Genomic DNA, 16,623 nt, shown 5'->3' on the forward strand with positions numbered 1-16,623 from the left:
CTCTCCTCCAGCCCAATGAAAGGGGGCAGGCAAGAGAGAGCCCCAGCCAGCCAGGACCAGGACCAGGACCGTCCTGCAGCAGGCGAGGCGTCCAGCGCAAGGGGAACCTTGCCGGAGAGAGCCCGTGTGCCCGTGCGGAGCAGAGCCAGAGGAGCAGCGGTGGAGAGGCAGGGAGGGAGACAGACGCCCAAAGCATCCTGCATCCTCCCAAGCGCGCGCCTGAGCCTGTGCAGGTATGTGGATGCGGCGGCAGGTGGCGCTGCCGGGCTCTCCCGGCGACGGCCAATGGCAGGGGAGAGGAGGCGTGGTGGAGGGCAGGGAGAGAGAAAGAGAACCCCGCTCGGAGGCAGACGGCTCAAGTTGGTTCGCGCGCCGCGGTGGCGGCAGGAGCAGGAAGGCGCTGGCTGCGATCGCAGCAGTTCCACGTCTGCGCGGAACCCTTGCAAGGAAAGCAGCCCTCCGCTGGGCAGGCAGGTAGGTGGGAGCTGAAGTCCTATGCATCCTTACCTGGGAGTAAGCCCCATTGACTATAATGGGAGTTACTTCTGAGTAGACCTGCCCAGGATGGGGCTGTAAAGCCGCTGCATTTGGGCTCTGGGTCCTGCTCCTGCAGCCCTTTGCACCCCAGCGGGGGGTCTGCTTGCTTACTTGCACCCGGGGCACCCTCCTCCGGCTGACTCCCTTTGCTTGGCTGCCCTTCGCCTTGCCTCCCCACCCCAGTCACAGAACGGGACAGCCCTTCTCCTTCTCCCCCCTGGCTCTGCGCTTCCTGGTGGCGTGGCGGTAGCACCTTCTCCTGCTGGCGACAGTCTCTTCCTCCTCCTGGCTCTGGTGCATGCCCTGCCAAGCCACTTCCACTTCTGGGTGCTGCTCCTGGCTCTGTCTTCCAAATCCACCCGTAGCTTTTTTTGATGATCCCTTTTCCAAGTGGGAACCCCCCCTTCCCCCCCACTTCCCAGCCCTCTCTCTTAGGTGCACCAGTTTCTGTCCACTTCTCAGCATCTCTTCCCACTCCTTTGTATAAGTCTCATTCATCTCCTACTACAGGATCGCTTTCCTGGGATTGGATTTCCCAGTCCAATCCACAGACTGGGATCCAATACACAGAAGGAAGGGTGGGAGGAAAGAGCCATGGCTACATCCCTCCCTTTGCACTCTTGAGACAGTGTCAATTCATTTCTTTTAGAGCCCAATCCTATGCATGTCTACTCAGAGAAGAGTCCAATCCTATGCATGTCTACTGTGTTTGGGGCTCTTCAGTCTAGAACAGCAATTTTCAACCAGCGTGCTGTAGCACACTAGTTGGCCACAAATGGTCTGCAGATGTGCCATGGAGATTTTTTTTTGGGGGGGGGTCATTTATTATTAAGACCCTTGGGGAATGTTAGCCCCCCACGTGCAGCATGGTGTGCCTTGTCAATTATGAAAAAGCTGGTGGTGTGCCTTGACAATTTTAGCACCTTGTCAGTGTGCCCTGAGATGGAAAAGGTTGAAAATTGCTGGTCTAAAAAAAAGGCGCCTGAGGGGGGACATGATTGAGATGTACAAAATTGTGCAGGGGATGGATAGAGTGGATAAAGAGAAGCTCTTTTCCCTCTCTCACAACAGTAGAATCGGGGGACATCTGCTAAAATTGAGTGTTGGGAGAGTTAGAACAGACAAAAGAAAATATTTCTTTACTCAGCGTGTAGCTAGTCTGTGGAACTCCTTGCCACATGATGGGTAATGGTATATGACCTAGATGCTTTTAAAAGGGGAGTGGACAAATTTCTGGTGGAAAAGTTCATCATGGGTTACAAGCCATGATGTGTATGTGCAACCTCTATTTTAGAAGTGGGTTATCTCAGAATGCCGGATGGAAGGAATGGCACCAGGATGCAAGTCTCTTGTTGTCTTGTTTGCTCCCTGAGGCATTTGGTGGGCCACTGTGAGATACAAGAACCTGGACAAGATGGGCCTATGGCCTGATCCAGCAGGGCTGTTCTTATGTCTACTCAGAAGTGAATCCAATTATAGTCAAATGTGGATAGGCTTGTAGCCTAAGTCCCATTATAGTCATTGAGGGCCCAGTTCTATCCAATTTTTCAGTGCTGGTGCAGTTGTGCCAGAGGGGTGTGCGCTGCATCCTGTGGTGTAGTGGCAATCAGTGGGGCCTTATTAAGGTATGGGGTCATGTGTTCTCTTATCATGGGGCTGCATTGTGCCTACACTGGAGCTGGAAAGTTGGATAGGATTGGTCCCTGAGTTACTACTCCTAAACAAGTGTAGATAGGACTGCAGCCTTAGAGCTTAGGACAGCTGATGTCTGGGAAGAATTTCCTCTTTTCTGCAAACTGTACTTCTTTGCGTCTTCTTTGTCTCTGTCTTCCTTAATTTAATCATTATGCCATAAAATAAGAGCATATAGAGGATGTTGTAAAAGCTTCGCTTTCCCTTGAGCTTTTCTTCTCCTTTTGAACTCTGTCACTAGTGTTGAAATTTTGGCATCCATTTCAGCGATGGTGTCCAGTATAAATAGGCTCAGGAAGTCACTTTCGCTTCCTGGTCATTGTTTAGCACTCCCCCTCCCCACCCCATCCTACAGTAGTATTGTGGTTCCAGTGATTGTGTGGATTTCTTGGCAAAACATCATCATGTTGCTGGGGAAGGGCTGCCCACCTGGGGATCTGGCACAGAAGGAATATTAAGTTTGAGAAGCTCAGTTGACAAGCTCCCACATCTCTCTCTCTCTCTCTCTCTCTTTTTTTTTAACCACACAACTTCTTTCCAGTAGTTCAGCGTAGTTGTGCTATCTTTGTAGTCTGGACTGATAAAACTGTCTGCTTCTGACACCTGGTTGCTCGCTATTCCTTGTTTTCCAAAACTGGCAGCATAGTGAGCAGCTTTAGACCATCTGGTGCATGTCTTTGCTTTGTGTAAAGAGAGGGAGGTGATCTGGTGGGAGTCTGTGAAGGGTGAGATGTGTTTCTGCAGCCCACATTTTAATAAGTTTTGATAGTTGAAAATGGCATATACAATGTTGGGACAGCTTTGCAATTTATAGCGCTTCCTTGGGGAAAAAACACACAACGGACTTATCCTCCCCCCCCCCCCCAAAAAAAACCCCCATTCCTTTCTCACCAGTAAACATAGCTGAGGTTTTCTCATAGCATTGCTGACACATTTTTCTTTTTAGTCACTGGTCAGAGAGTAGTGCACCAGTGGTTCTGGTGGTACATGCCGGACCCCCAGACCCATGCCATATGGCAGCAAGACCTGCAATGCAATGCAACAAGCAGCAGCAACAATCTCAGCGGGCAGAACTCCAGTGTGTGCTTTTCGTGTACTCAAAAAAGCCCTCCTGTGCTGCCTGAGCCTCTTACTGGTGTTTGTCACATTGCATCTCTCCTCCCAATCTGGAAGGTACTTCCGGTGGTGGAGCATGTGAAGTGGTACAGTGGAGGGCAATTGTTGATAAACACTGTGCTACACCAGTCATTTAAAGCCTCCACTGTTCTAAATCAACCCCAAGAATTACTTGTGCTATGACTGGTACAACAGTGGTATAAGTGGATAATGAATGGAGAGACACTGTGGCCTGCAAACCCCTTTTCATGTATTTTAATCTGCATGTCATTCACATCAAATGAAGTGAGGCAAGTTCCCTTTGTTGATCACTATAGAAAAGAAAAACCGAAGGGATAATGTATATACTTCATAGATAAATATATGCTAAACCTACGGACCTACTTCAGTCTGAAGTTTGCTTCACCTTTCAAAATATTTATTAGTTTTCTGTGGAAGAAATCAATGGACTAAATGGATGCAGTAATGAAGGTCCCTACTGCAAATTGGTAAAATTGATTGTGTTGATACAATGAGTGGGATGCAATACGGGTGTGCTCCCGTATCCACAGGGGTTCCGTTCTGGAACTCCCTATGATTAAGTGAAACCATGGATATGGATGAACACCTCCACCCCACCCTCCATAGCCCAGGGGAGCAGATCTCCCCTTTCCTCTGGAGGATGTACTCACAGGGGAGGGGCCTGGATCCAATGTATGGATAAATGAATCTACGGATATGGGCCCCTTGTATTTAACACACTGTACCAAGGACTTCGTTGGGCTGTGTGACTTCAAACTATAGGAGTGTGCCATTTTTGAATACACCCAACATAAAAAGTTAGCTGAACATCAAGCAGAGGATGATAAGGCTTTGTTCTGATGTTTCTGTGTTCAGCATAACAGTTTTTGATATGGGCCCTCATTCGGAGGTGTTGAACCTTGGCTTTAATCTGAACTGGCACCTTCAGGAACTGTGTCTGCACATTTCAGAGATTGAGATGCTAAATCTAGGTGGTATATTCTGGTTTATTCTACTGGCTGCAGGCGGGATGTCATACCTGAATTCTCCTCTAGGAAAAAAAAAATCATTCATGTAGTAAACCAGCAAATTGGGGAGAGGTTTATGCTAAACATTTCATCCTTGGTACATATTTAATCCATAAGTGAACTTTTTGCTTTTGCAAGGAAAAGAATTCAAAACAGGATTGCCTGCAACCTGCAGTGAAGTGTTCAGAATTCTACCCCCTCACACTCATATTTGGTCTGGTCTTTGCCCCTGTAGAATTGGCTGTGCTACAGTACTACACATCTCTGGTGGGAAATACCATTTTTTGCCTGTGCTAAATATTCCATGTAAAGACAATATCGGTACAGCACAAGAAGGTTTGAACTTCCTGTTTGAAAAGCAAAATCCATTATGTAGGAAGTGATTTAAAAACAAACGTTTTGGCTGTTGTGAATCTAATTGCTGGTCTTTTCATATTTTGTCCCAGAATTTTCTGTTTTCAAGGACTTCAACTTTTTCCTTTTTAGTGTGTGTGTGTTTAAAGGGGTGTATTTCTGTGTATGTATGTTCTCATGCACACACAGTATAAGAAAGTGTATGTATATGTATATTCCCCACTGTAGTTTGAAGTGGTACAATCTGTCCTGTTAACTCACAATTCTACAGCTTTGTTACGCAGCCTGTATTGATTTGGCCTCCTAGATGGTTCTCAGACTGATGTCCTGTTTTGATGTCTGTGAAAAGGAGGATTAGAAGCAGACGGAATTTGTATTGGGAGGTTGTGATGGGATGACAAGCAAAATCTTGTTAATTTTAATCATCTTTCGAAACGGGTGACAAGAACTCCTAGTATAGAGCATGAGCTCCTGCATGTGCCTTATCGAAGTGATTTAAATTTGACCTTCCAATTATTTTGTGTGCAGCAAGTATGGTTTTACTTTCATAATAAGTATTTGCGCTCCTGTCCCTTTGTGGGCGTACTACTAACCAGGTTGTATGACAAGAACTGATAGCCCCGGCTTGAGGGAGGAGGAGCTAACAGTGGATGAACAGACATGTCTCCAGGGGTTCCTGAGAGACAGTCTGTTTCCCCCCCAAAAACTGCAGGTCTGAAGAGGATCTGAAGATCTTTATCAGGAGAGATAAGATCTTTCCACGGTGCAGGTGCCAGAGATTTTGAAAGCCCGACCGGGGGGGGGGGGCTTCTTGGAAACCTAATCATCAGGGATAGTACTGGGGGAGGTGTAGTGTCTGCAATCAAGCTGCTGGCTCTGTGCTAAGATACCCTATGGAAGAGAAAGCATGAAGCGTAAAGTTTAAGTTGGAAATTTAAGATAAGTATGTCTTAATATTGTCCCCGACTCTGATTGACTGATTTGGCTAAAAATCCTGGATACACTGAAGGCGTTAATGAGAAACCTTTTAAGGATGTTGAAAGTGCTCTTTATCTTTGTAGTGGAATAAATCGGTTGTGGATTATAAATATAATTTGGTGTGTGGACTAAAATCTAGAATTACTTGTGGACATAATTTTTATTAGACTTGAAAGAGTTTTGTCTCCTTGAGACTGTTTCTTTCGTTTTGTTTTTCTCCATTAATCACACTGTTATCTGTAAGAAAAATTCAAAAAATGCCTGACTGAAAAAACATGTGGTGAAAATGAGGAGAATAATACGCTGTGGACATCTTGTGGATCAGAGAGAAATTGCAAGATGGAGCCAGTTCCAGATATTTGGACTCAAATGATTCTCAAAAATTTGAAAAAATTGCTCACAGTGAGAAGACAGCAGTTGAGTTGGTCCTTGCAGATTCAAGCCAGTTTAAAGACTGTCTCTCAACAGACAGAAGTGTGCAAGGAGCAATTGGAAGATGTGAAGAAAACAGAAGATAAACAGAAGGAGAAAGCGGAAAAGATGATGGTGAGGGATGAAATTATCATCAGAAGAGTGGATACAGAAATTAGGAGAGTGGAAAATCAACAGGATCTAGAGGGGACGCTGATGGAGATTGAAATAGTGAAGATGGACAGAGTAACATGGGTGCACAAAATACAAAATTTGTTGGAACAACAAGAAGAAAACATATCCCAGTTAATTAGAAGAATGAACATACCTTATACAAGAAAGTGTGGGCTTATTGGATTCTGTTATGGAGATAAATTATTAAAGATATTACAGGAGAAAAAATGGAAAGAAAAAGAAACCTGAGGGTTAACCTGATGGTTAAAGAAAATTGGAGGATTTTATTTAGTTAAAAACTGGTTTAAATTTACTTAAACAATAAATATATACAATATATATGAATTAGAAAAAATAGCTGGAAATGTTAGCGTGTGGATGAATTGTTTTATAGGTGGTTATTATGTTAAAGAAAAATAATGTAATCAGATTGGAGAGTTAGATTGGAGATTGGTAAATAACATATTATAAGAGAGTGTTGGTTTTATTATAATTTGGAAATTAGATTATTATTTGATATTAATGAGTAATTGAATTAGTTGAGATAAAAAGTGAATATTTAGAAAAGATATTATAGGGAATTAGGAAAAACCTATTATATTTGATATAAGAAATATATAAATGAGTAGAAGAGTTAGAAGTAGATGGAAGAATTTATATGTTATACTTTGGTAATTAGATTATTTTGTTTTAATATTAATGAGTAATTGAAGTAAGTTTATGTTTGATAGAAAGTGAAAACTTAGAAAATATAGTACAGGGCATTAGGGAAAATTTAGTATATATTATATAAATAAATGGATAAATTAATAAGAGAACTGATAGCCGTAGTACTTTGAATTGGAGCAGTTGCAAAGTAGGCTGCAGTCCTTAGCATATGTACTGTTTTGTCATCCTTAGCGTGTGTACTAATATTTTCATCTGAATTCAGAATACCTTTCTTCTGTGTAACAGAATTGTGCCAGGATGAATAAATTGTAACTCAAAGTATTGGCTTGGTTATCTGGCTCTAATGTTTGCCTGTTCTACAAAATGTGAGAATCCTTACTTTGTTTCATTGCTATGGGCCTCTGGTTATATCTTCTGTAGTTAGCCAGATATATACTTTGGGAGTTCAGTCAATATCCTGATAATTCTGTTGCTGTGGATGGTTGTACAATACAGTAGTTTATGTTCTAAAAGCAGATAATTCTAACAGTACAGTTCTCTAGTCACTGCGTAGTTGGCTATTTTCTAAAACTGATTTGATTTTGAGTTATTTACTTATATCCCCAGAAGTAGAAATGGATATACAGTACTAAGAAACTTTGAAAAGGGATAGATTAATGCTAAAGGAACTTTCTGTGCTCTTTCCTTCCAAGCACTCCCCTCATAAATAAAATTATTTTGAAACTCTGCTCATTCATTTTCAACAGATGTCAGCCTTGCTTTTTAACATGAATTGTAGAAACAGTTTTAGTTTCTCTTGCAGTGCCCATATAAGCCTGTGTTCTGATTTTGAACAACTTATTTGTTTTGACAGTTGATGTGCTAATGACAATTGTGGTGGATTGTCAGTAATTCCTGGGGATGAAAAAATCCATATAGTTTGCAATAGTGGAACTAGGTTGTCCCATTTTAATCATCAAGTGTATCAGTGCCTTGCCCACACTATATGCTTCAGATGCAATATGCTTTGCTCTTAAGGTGCAAAAATATCCTTGGTGAGATATGCTTGATGACAATTCTTCCAGTCAGATGGTGACTGAATAAAGCAAAAATCATATGTAGGAAGTGATTTAAAAACATACGTATTTGGCTGTTATGAATCTGTATTCTGGTCATTTCATATTGTAGTCACTTTTTCACGTAAAGTACATAAAATCACTTAAATGAAATTTTCTGTTGAAGTGGAATTGGTACAAATATGGATTTTTCTAAATTTTTTTATTTTAGAAATTTTTAATTTCTATTTTAGCACCTTTAAAAACTGTTAAAGGAAATTTGAATTTTGTACAAATGTGTTAGAAGTTACACAAATAACTTCATAATTGATTCATAATTCAATCAAGCACGTTGCGGCAAAAGCTGCTTTTTTAGAGAAAAGAGGTGGCAGAATAATAAGATTTGAGGCCAAACATTGCGACTCACTCAAATCACGTATTGCATTTATTTTGGGTAGCTTCATGGGCCCGGAGACAAGTAAATCATCAGAGATGCAATCCTATGTTGGATCAGCATTGCCCATTGGCAGTTATGGTAGTGATGATTCTTACTCCTATTGTCTTCTAACTACTTGAGCTCTGCAGTGCATTCAGCTTTAAATTAATAACAGTCATGACTATTGGTGAAACAGCGTGGACACTTGCTGGGCAAAAGTATCAGTGACGGTGGTGGCTCCCCTTGAGCGTTTTTGGAGCAATGCCCACTACACCATTGGCCTTTGTGTGTAGATAGTCTTAATAGTCCAATCTCCTATCTAGGAGCATGCTGTCACAGTATGCTCACTTGTCATTTAGTGATCTATCCATAACAGTGGAGTTACTTCTTCTCCCACCTATACAGTGCCATGAACTTGTTTGTCAGGTTTTATTGGAACAGTCTGTCATGTAAACATGTTGCATACTGAAACAATTCAGTGGTTGTCATGAAGTTCTGAACATCCTCAGCAAGGACACTGTGATAAGTACATTAAAGTCTTTTAGTGCCAACCCTTTTGTCTGTCTTCAACAGCTCGGTCATGGAATCCACTGGATAGCGGAATAGCTGATACATTAGCACAGGGGTGTCCAAAGTTTTTCACAGGAGGGCCACATCATCTCTCTGACACTGTGTCAGGGGCCAGTGAAAAAAAGAATTAATTTACATTTCAAATTTGAATAAATTTACATATGTTTACATAAATGAATATATTAAAGATGAACTTATATGAATGAATGAAGGTCTTGCAATAGCTCGAGGCCTGTAAAAGGCCTTGCACAAGGCAAGGTTGGCCTTTCTTTTGCTGCCGCTACTGCATCACAGACGTGAAACAGCAAGCAGTGGAAGAAGCCCTCACCCCACAGCTCATACAAGAGGTCAGACAGTCGCCCTCATGCTGAGAGCAGTTGTGTTGGGCCAGTGTGGGCTCCAGCAAATCTCTGGAGGGCCAGAGGCTCACTGGGGACTTCCTGAGGAACGCATTGGGAGTCCTCGAGGGCCGCAAGTGGTCCCAGGGCCAGGGTTTGGCCACCCCTGCATTAGCACATTGTTTCCCAAACTTTTTATCACCGGGACCCACTTCTTAAAATGACAATCTGTCAACCCAATTAACCCACCTACCTTAATGAGACTTAAAAAAAAAAAGTTTCACTTTACCAGCCACTCAAGCCTCTGTTTTGAATCCTTTTTACTATGGTGGCGGACGGGCTGCCTTCTGGAGCATTTGTTGAGTTCCATATATGTTGGATCAGGAGCATTCTGGTGGCCTTGCATTCCCCTTCACCTGGTCTTTAAGATCTGATGTACATATGCCTGTTCTTGAGTAAATGTGCACAACTGGCTCAGTTTTGCTTTCCTATAGGGCAGGGGTCTCCAAACTTTTTGGCCAGAAGGCTGCATCAGATATCTAGCATGGTGTTGAGGGCCAGAAAAAAAATTTAAATATAAAATTTAAATAAATAAATTGGAGTTGGAATTTAGATGAGTGAATAAATGAATGAATGGGCTCATTCATTCAACCTCTCTGGCCCTCTAGGCGCAATCAGAGCGCAGTTCTGGTCATGTTCCGTTGAATGGGCCGGAGGCTTTCAGGGGACAAGAGGTTGACTGTGGGCTGGAAAGAGGCTTGCTACGGGCCGCATCTGGCCCCTGGGCCGGGGTTTGGAGACCTCTGCTATAGGGCTTAGTACATTCTGCTTGTCAGCTTGGAGGGGGAGGCTTCTTTCTTGAGAGTTTATTGGGGTCTGCATTCACTGGATTGGGACCATTCTGATGGTGTGTTCCCCTCGGCCATCCCTTTGAAGTGGATCAAGGCATGCTCACCTGTTCGCAAGTAAATGAATCCATGTTGCTCCATTTCAGTTTCTATAGAACAATATATTTTCCTGGTTAGCTTTCAGCTTGTCAGTTTCACAACTCACCAAAAACTGGTTGCAACCCACTGGTGTGTCCCAACTCACAGTTTGGGAACTGCTGCTTTAGCAGAATCCCATTTTGTCAGTGTACCTGTTATTTGGTGACAAAGCTGTGTCTCGTAAGATACCTAGCGATGGGGACTGAATCACTGTAGAACACTATGTTGCCCACTGTTCCTAGCCCAATTGATACCAATCGTAGAACCAAACGGCCAACTGACTACAGTACCTAATCTAAAATATGCCCGAAGTCAGGATCCCAGCCCTTCTCAAACAAGTTGGCATACTCATTCAAGAATAAAACTTGGATGATGAATACCCTCAGATCAGTGTCAGGTTGAACTCTTTACATTCTCACATAACACCAGAACCAGGGGACATCCACTAAAATTGAGTGTTGGGAGAGTTAGAACAGACAAAAGAAAATATTTCTTTACTCAGCGTGTGGTTGCTCTGTGGAACTCTTTGCCACAGGATATGGTGATGGCGACTGGCCTGGACGCCTTTAACAGGGGATTGGACAAGTTTCTGGAGGAAAAATCCATTATGGGGTACAATGCTCCCTGGGGCATTTGGTGGGCCGCTGTGAGATACAGGAAGCTGGACTAGATGGGCCTATGGCCTGATCCAGTGCGGCTGTTCTTATGTTCTTATGTTCTAACATTCCAAACTGATTCAGTGGGTGTGTGACTCTGCTTTTGTAACTACCTATACTGAAAGAGGTTGTAAGAAGGAATAATGTATTAACTCCTCTTCTGTTCACTGTTCAGTACATAGGTGCTGGATGGGCTTGATGAAGCAATACCAGTTTCCAATGTCTTGTATAAAGTTACTAACTAAGCAGTTCTCTTAAATTGCCACATTCAGTAATCTGGAATTGATTTCTTTGCTGGATAAGCACAGTAAAACACTATTCCAACATCTGTATGAAGTTGGAAATGCAACAAGGAGCTTCTTAACCACTGTCCGTTCTGCGGGATGGTGATCAGACATTTCCTTTTGTAACCAAAACTCTTGGTACAACTTGGATTTGGCTCAGAGTCATTTTGTAGCTCAGTTAGTTTGTACTCCAGTACCCTTACTTCCTTAGTATCTGCGAATGGATTTGCCACCCAATCTGGAATTTCCATTGAAAGAATGTTCTTAAATGGCCCAGACGTATCTTCATGCAGCATAGCCAAATGCTCACAAAAAACTTGCAGATGATCATTTTGTATCACCCCTCCCAATTCTCTTCTAGTTCAGACAAGTTCAAAAATTGGTATATCTTGTCGTAGCCTATATTGCATTTGAATAGAGTGTGAAATAAATGTAGGAATGACAGATCTGGACTTAGTAAGGTTGACCTCATTTCCTTGCAACTGCAAATTCATTTCATTGAACTTTATAGCTAGTTCTGATCAGCAGTGTCATGCCTGACCTTTCTGAGTTCATCACTGAGCAAAGCATTCATGTCTACAAAAACTGTCCCAGCAGTGCCTAAAAGGTCATTAAAGTGTCTCGCACAGTTATCTTTTGATAGACAGCAATGAACCTGAAGTATGAACTTGCAAATGTTCAAATTTCATCACACTCAATACTGAGCTCCCAGAGTAGTCTATCATTGAGACCACGGGCTTTAATTCTATTCTTTGCAGTTATGACATTTGTAATAACTTGTGCAGGTGATCCCTGAGGTTTTTTGTTTGTTTTTGCAACCAGATGTTGGTGATGAATGACACAGTGGATGGTAAAGACATTTGACACTGCTTTTTTCAAGTAAGTAGCACATCTGCAGTCGCTAGCCACTGGTTGTTGATGGTGCTTATCAGTTGCGTAAGCAAGTATGTTAGTAGCAGAATTTCAACAAAACGCTGACTCTCCTTTATATCTGTTCTTAGCTGCCTTGTAAATACTTCTTGAGCCAAGCTTTTGTCTTTCATAAAACACACACAAATGAGAAACGAAGATTCATTTCCTGGCGAGATTGACTCATCCGACTGTAATGCAAATTCTATTGTCCTTAGTACGCTGAACAAAGTGTCTTCCACATTTTCAGCCGTTTCATCTATGGGAATTGCTGCTGAGAGAAATTATCTTATTTATTCATGTCACTGCCTCCCAAGAGAACCACTGTTCTAGGGAGTTGGTGTTGGGGCCCAGTAGGGTCAGAGGCAAATCATGAACCTGGTAGTTGAGTTCCAGAGGTGGCAAATAAGGAGATATGGCTGCCTGTGTAGCTACTTAAGCAACATGTTGCTCAGATTGAGAGACCAAACGGATGCAAGTTATGTTGAGTCTGCTGGGTTTGTATTGGTTTTTCATGTCACCTGGATTGTGAAAACTAGCAGTTGTGCTTCAGGCTATTATATGGGTGGCCCTACAGGACAGTGACATGTAGTATGGCACTGGGGGCGTTGGAAGAGAGGTATCGGCATCCTTCTCTCTGTTCTGTACTGGATGCAGGTCCCAGGTAAAGAGTCTGTCCTGTAGCAGGGACATGCGGTGGGTGAGGAGGCAGGTGAGGCAGAGCCTCTCCACTGAAATCCTTTGGAAAGTTCTGCTGCCGTGTGAGGTGCCCAAGCACCCGCAACCCACGTGTGTTGTGAGTTGCAGAGTACTTGGGCACCTCACACAGTGGTGGTGCTTTTCGAAGGACTCTGGTGGGGAGGCTCTGCCTCACCTGCCTCCCCACCCACCACATGTCCCCGCTACAGGATAGACCCTTTACCTGGGAACTGGCTCCAGTACAGAACAGAGAGAAGGATGCTGGTACCTCTCTTCCAAAACCCCAAGTGCCATACAGTTTGCTGGTATTCTGCTGAGGACACTGTGGGATAAAAATTATTGTTCCTATGTTGGTATTTGTTTGTTCAGAAATACATGAGAGGGATAACTTAAATTGATGTACTCTTCAAGAATTCTGCTTGGTGAGCTTTGGTGTTTTGAAAGAGTTGACTGTAGCATTTGTAAAGTGCTTTCTAAGCATGTGAACTATTTTTGGTGTAGTCCTTATAACTATCCTGTAAGATCAGTAAGTAGCGTCCCCATTTTGCAGCTGGGGCTGAGAATTGGCTTGCCCAAGGCCATCTATTGTGTTCATGGCAGAGGCAAGATTTTAACCAGGGAAGTTCTGATTCGCAGCCTACGTCCCAATCTTATCCAATTTTCCAGGGCCAGTGCAGCCATGCCAATGGGGTGTGCGCTGCATCCTTTGTTGGGGAGGCAGACACAGAGGCCTCCTCAAGGTAAGGGAACATTTGATCCCTTGTCTCCAGGCTGAATTGCAGCTGCACCGGTGCTGGAAAGTTGGGTAGGATTGGGCCCCCAGTCTCTTAGCCACTATTAAAAACCAGCACACAAATGTAGGTTGTGAATAAAGTTGCTGCAATGGATGTAAGTTTTATCAATATTACTTTGTCTAGGACAACAAAATGGTATAGCATTTTATCCTAACCTGTTGGTAACTTAGATCGCTCATTGTCTCTTGTGCAGCTCTGTGCTTTGTGTCTCCCTCTGGTTGACCTTCTCCTCTGTAGTCCGTGTCAACTATTGATCTTTTGTCTCTGTTAATGATTATTTAATGGGAACAAACCAATCAAATACTGCATCCCCTTCTAGTTCTAGTGTTGTCACTGGCTCTTTTTTAAACTACGGCTGTTCTTGTATTGGGCTGTATTTCCTATCTTAACAAGTCATTCAAATAGCTCCCATTCAGCTTCAAGTGTAAAAGGGGGGAGAGTGTGTTTACATATACGTATATACACACATGTGTGTGCATGCATGCATATACGTGGAAAACTTTTTTTCAGAGCTCAAAATCTATGGGAGAATATATTCAACTGCTGTTAATACACCTGAGGTATTTTCTGCATGGGCAGAAGAAATTATAATGTGCAGTCTTTTTTGCAGATGCTGCTGCTCTTGCAGTCTCCATTGAGGATGATGGTTTATACAATGTTTTTATTTAGACTAAACTGTTTCCTAACAATTTTGAGTTTGAATACGAAAGCAAATTATTAATGACGTGTTGGTTTCTTTACTCAGTGTGTGGTTCTTTACTCAGTGTGTGGTTAGTCTATGGAACTCCTTGCCACAGGGTATGGTGATGGCATCTAGCCTAGATGCCTTTAAAAGGGGATTGGACAAATTGCTGGAGGAAAAATCCATTACGGGTTACAAGACATGATGTATATGTGCAACCTCCTGATTTTAGAAATGGGATATGTCAGATGCAAGGGAGGGTACCAGGATGCAGGTCTCTTGTTATCTGGTGTGCTTCCTGGAGATACAGGAAGCTGGACTAGATGGGCCCATGGTCTGATCCAGTGGGGCTGTTCTTCTTAATATGTCACTAGGTAAAAAAAGCTTTGTTCTGTCTTTGCATGGCAACAATTTACCAATAGCATTTTTTTCCTGATGGCAGAACTGGGGGAGGGCTGAAGTGATTTGGGGAGATTAGGATTGGTTCCACTGGATCAGGAGATGGCTAAAATGAAGCTCCCTAATTCAGTTTTTACAGCTTGCAAGTGCTTGAAAATGAGAGGAATGTATATCCTCAATGCTGAGATCTTGGATGGCAAATAATGAGAGATTTCTCCTAACCCTGACAACTGCAGGAAATAATATTTGCTGCTCATGATTGACAAGGTGAAATTGCAGGGTAGCAAAAAGTGGAGGAAAAGTTTACTTTATTATGATGTTAGCAAAGTGCAACCAATCCACTAGTCACTCTGCCCTTATGGCCTTGTGTAAATGGTCAAGACAGTTAATGTTCCCTTTCTACATGAATGAACCAGTAGAAGTAAGCATGTGCTGATTTTCCCTCCCCCCTTTTGGATTCAATCTACCTTGAGCTGCATACTGGGTCTATCCTGATCAGTTTGTATCTACATGCATGTTGATCATTTTGTGTACAATTCCTAAAACATTGGTTGCAATATGATGCTCTTGCTTGTCCAATTTCACAAGCTACATTGTGAAAATGCATTCACAAAGTTGCATTCCTGCAGTTGGATGTAATTTTCCCTGGTCTTCCTGTAGGCCATTAAAATTTTTTTCTACTTGTGATTTATCAATACAGTATTGTGTGCCAGTACTATATCATTTGCCGGGTGAATTTTAATGAGGCTTAGTATGTGTTTTTTTGGGTTCTCTTCTCTCTCTCATTTTTTCAAGTTAATAAATTTTATGAGGTACTAAAGCATGGAATCGCAAAGAAGAACAAGAAACCAATGTTGATTTGAGCAAGTTTTTGTTATGTAATGTACAAACTTTTGGGAAATGCATTGCAATAGTTTGCAATTCTATTTATAGCATTCATGCTTTCTCTAATGTGCAGTTGCAATAATAGGGAACTCTAGTTCACATTAAGTAATTTTTCATATAAAGATATTCAAAGACTGCTAAAAGCTCTGTAATTACACTGATTTGATTGTCATGGTGAATTTTGAGTTTTAATGTATGTGAATATAACTTTGCTTTGTAATGGAAATCAGTTCATGCTATAATACTGTTTCCATCAAAGGTACCCTAAAACTCTCGCTTTGCCTTTAATAAGAAAGTAGTAAAAGTCTGACTTAACAATGGTTAAGTGAAGAGACTTCGTATAGAAGCAGAAGTGACTTTCTTCTCCAGAGCTCTAGATTTTCATTATACTAACCTAAAAATGTGCAGAATCATTTGAAGCTTTTTAGCAGATAGGGCAGGTTTCTAACAGGCTTGGAATAAGAGTAGTCCCAGTACATAGCCTTGGGAGACAGCAGCACTAAAAATATGGCTTCTCAACTTGTACCAGTAAGATAAACTGTCAGATTTTATTCAATAGTCTCAGTGATACATTTTCTCTCTCTCATAAATGCAAGTAATGTAAATGGTTTAGATTTTCAATTGCAGTGAAGAATTGGCAAGTTATCGTAAATGTAAGCTTAAAGCAAAAATGTGTCTTCTAAGCACAGTTTTCCTATAAAAACTTCACTTTAATTTTTCACAAATAATGATGGAACATAAAATAGGATTGCACCGAAGGAGCTGATGTAAGCTAACTTTGACCAGTATAAGGATTGGCTCTTGGATCCTATCCATGTATATGCAGTGAAGGGCCCAATCCTATACAGTGTGCGCAGGCTTACCACCGGCATGCACTGTTGCAAATGTGCTGTAAGCCACGTCTGCAGCCCTCAGTGCTGGTGCTAGTGCAAAGCTGGCCAACACTGAGCTAGTGCTGGTGGCCTGCCACGGCTCCACAGTTGTATGGACTA

At 42.3% G+C, this 16,623-nt stretch overlaps 1 protein-coding gene across 1 annotated transcript in view; it reads left to right on the plus strand.

The window, feature by feature from the left end:
* The first annotated feature begins 374 nt into the window (after window positions 1-374).
* The window catches only part of PXYLP1 (2-phosphoxylose phosphatase 1), an 88,980-nt gene continuing 72,731 nt past the window's right edge, over window positions 375-16,623 (plus strand). Inside the window, exon 1 of the mRNA XM_066621043.1 lies at window positions 375-474. The gene's annotated coding sequence lies outside the window, so the exon portion shown is untranslated. The remainder of the gene's footprint in view (window positions 475-16,623) is intronic.

This window comes from Tiliqua scincoides, chromosome 3 (genome assembly GCF_035046505.1).
Source record: "Tiliqua scincoides isolate rTilSci1 chromosome 3, rTilSci1.hap2, whole genome shotgun sequence".
NCBI classification, from domain to species: Eukaryota; Metazoa; Chordata; class Lepidosauria; order Squamata; family Scincidae; genus Tiliqua; species Tiliqua scincoides.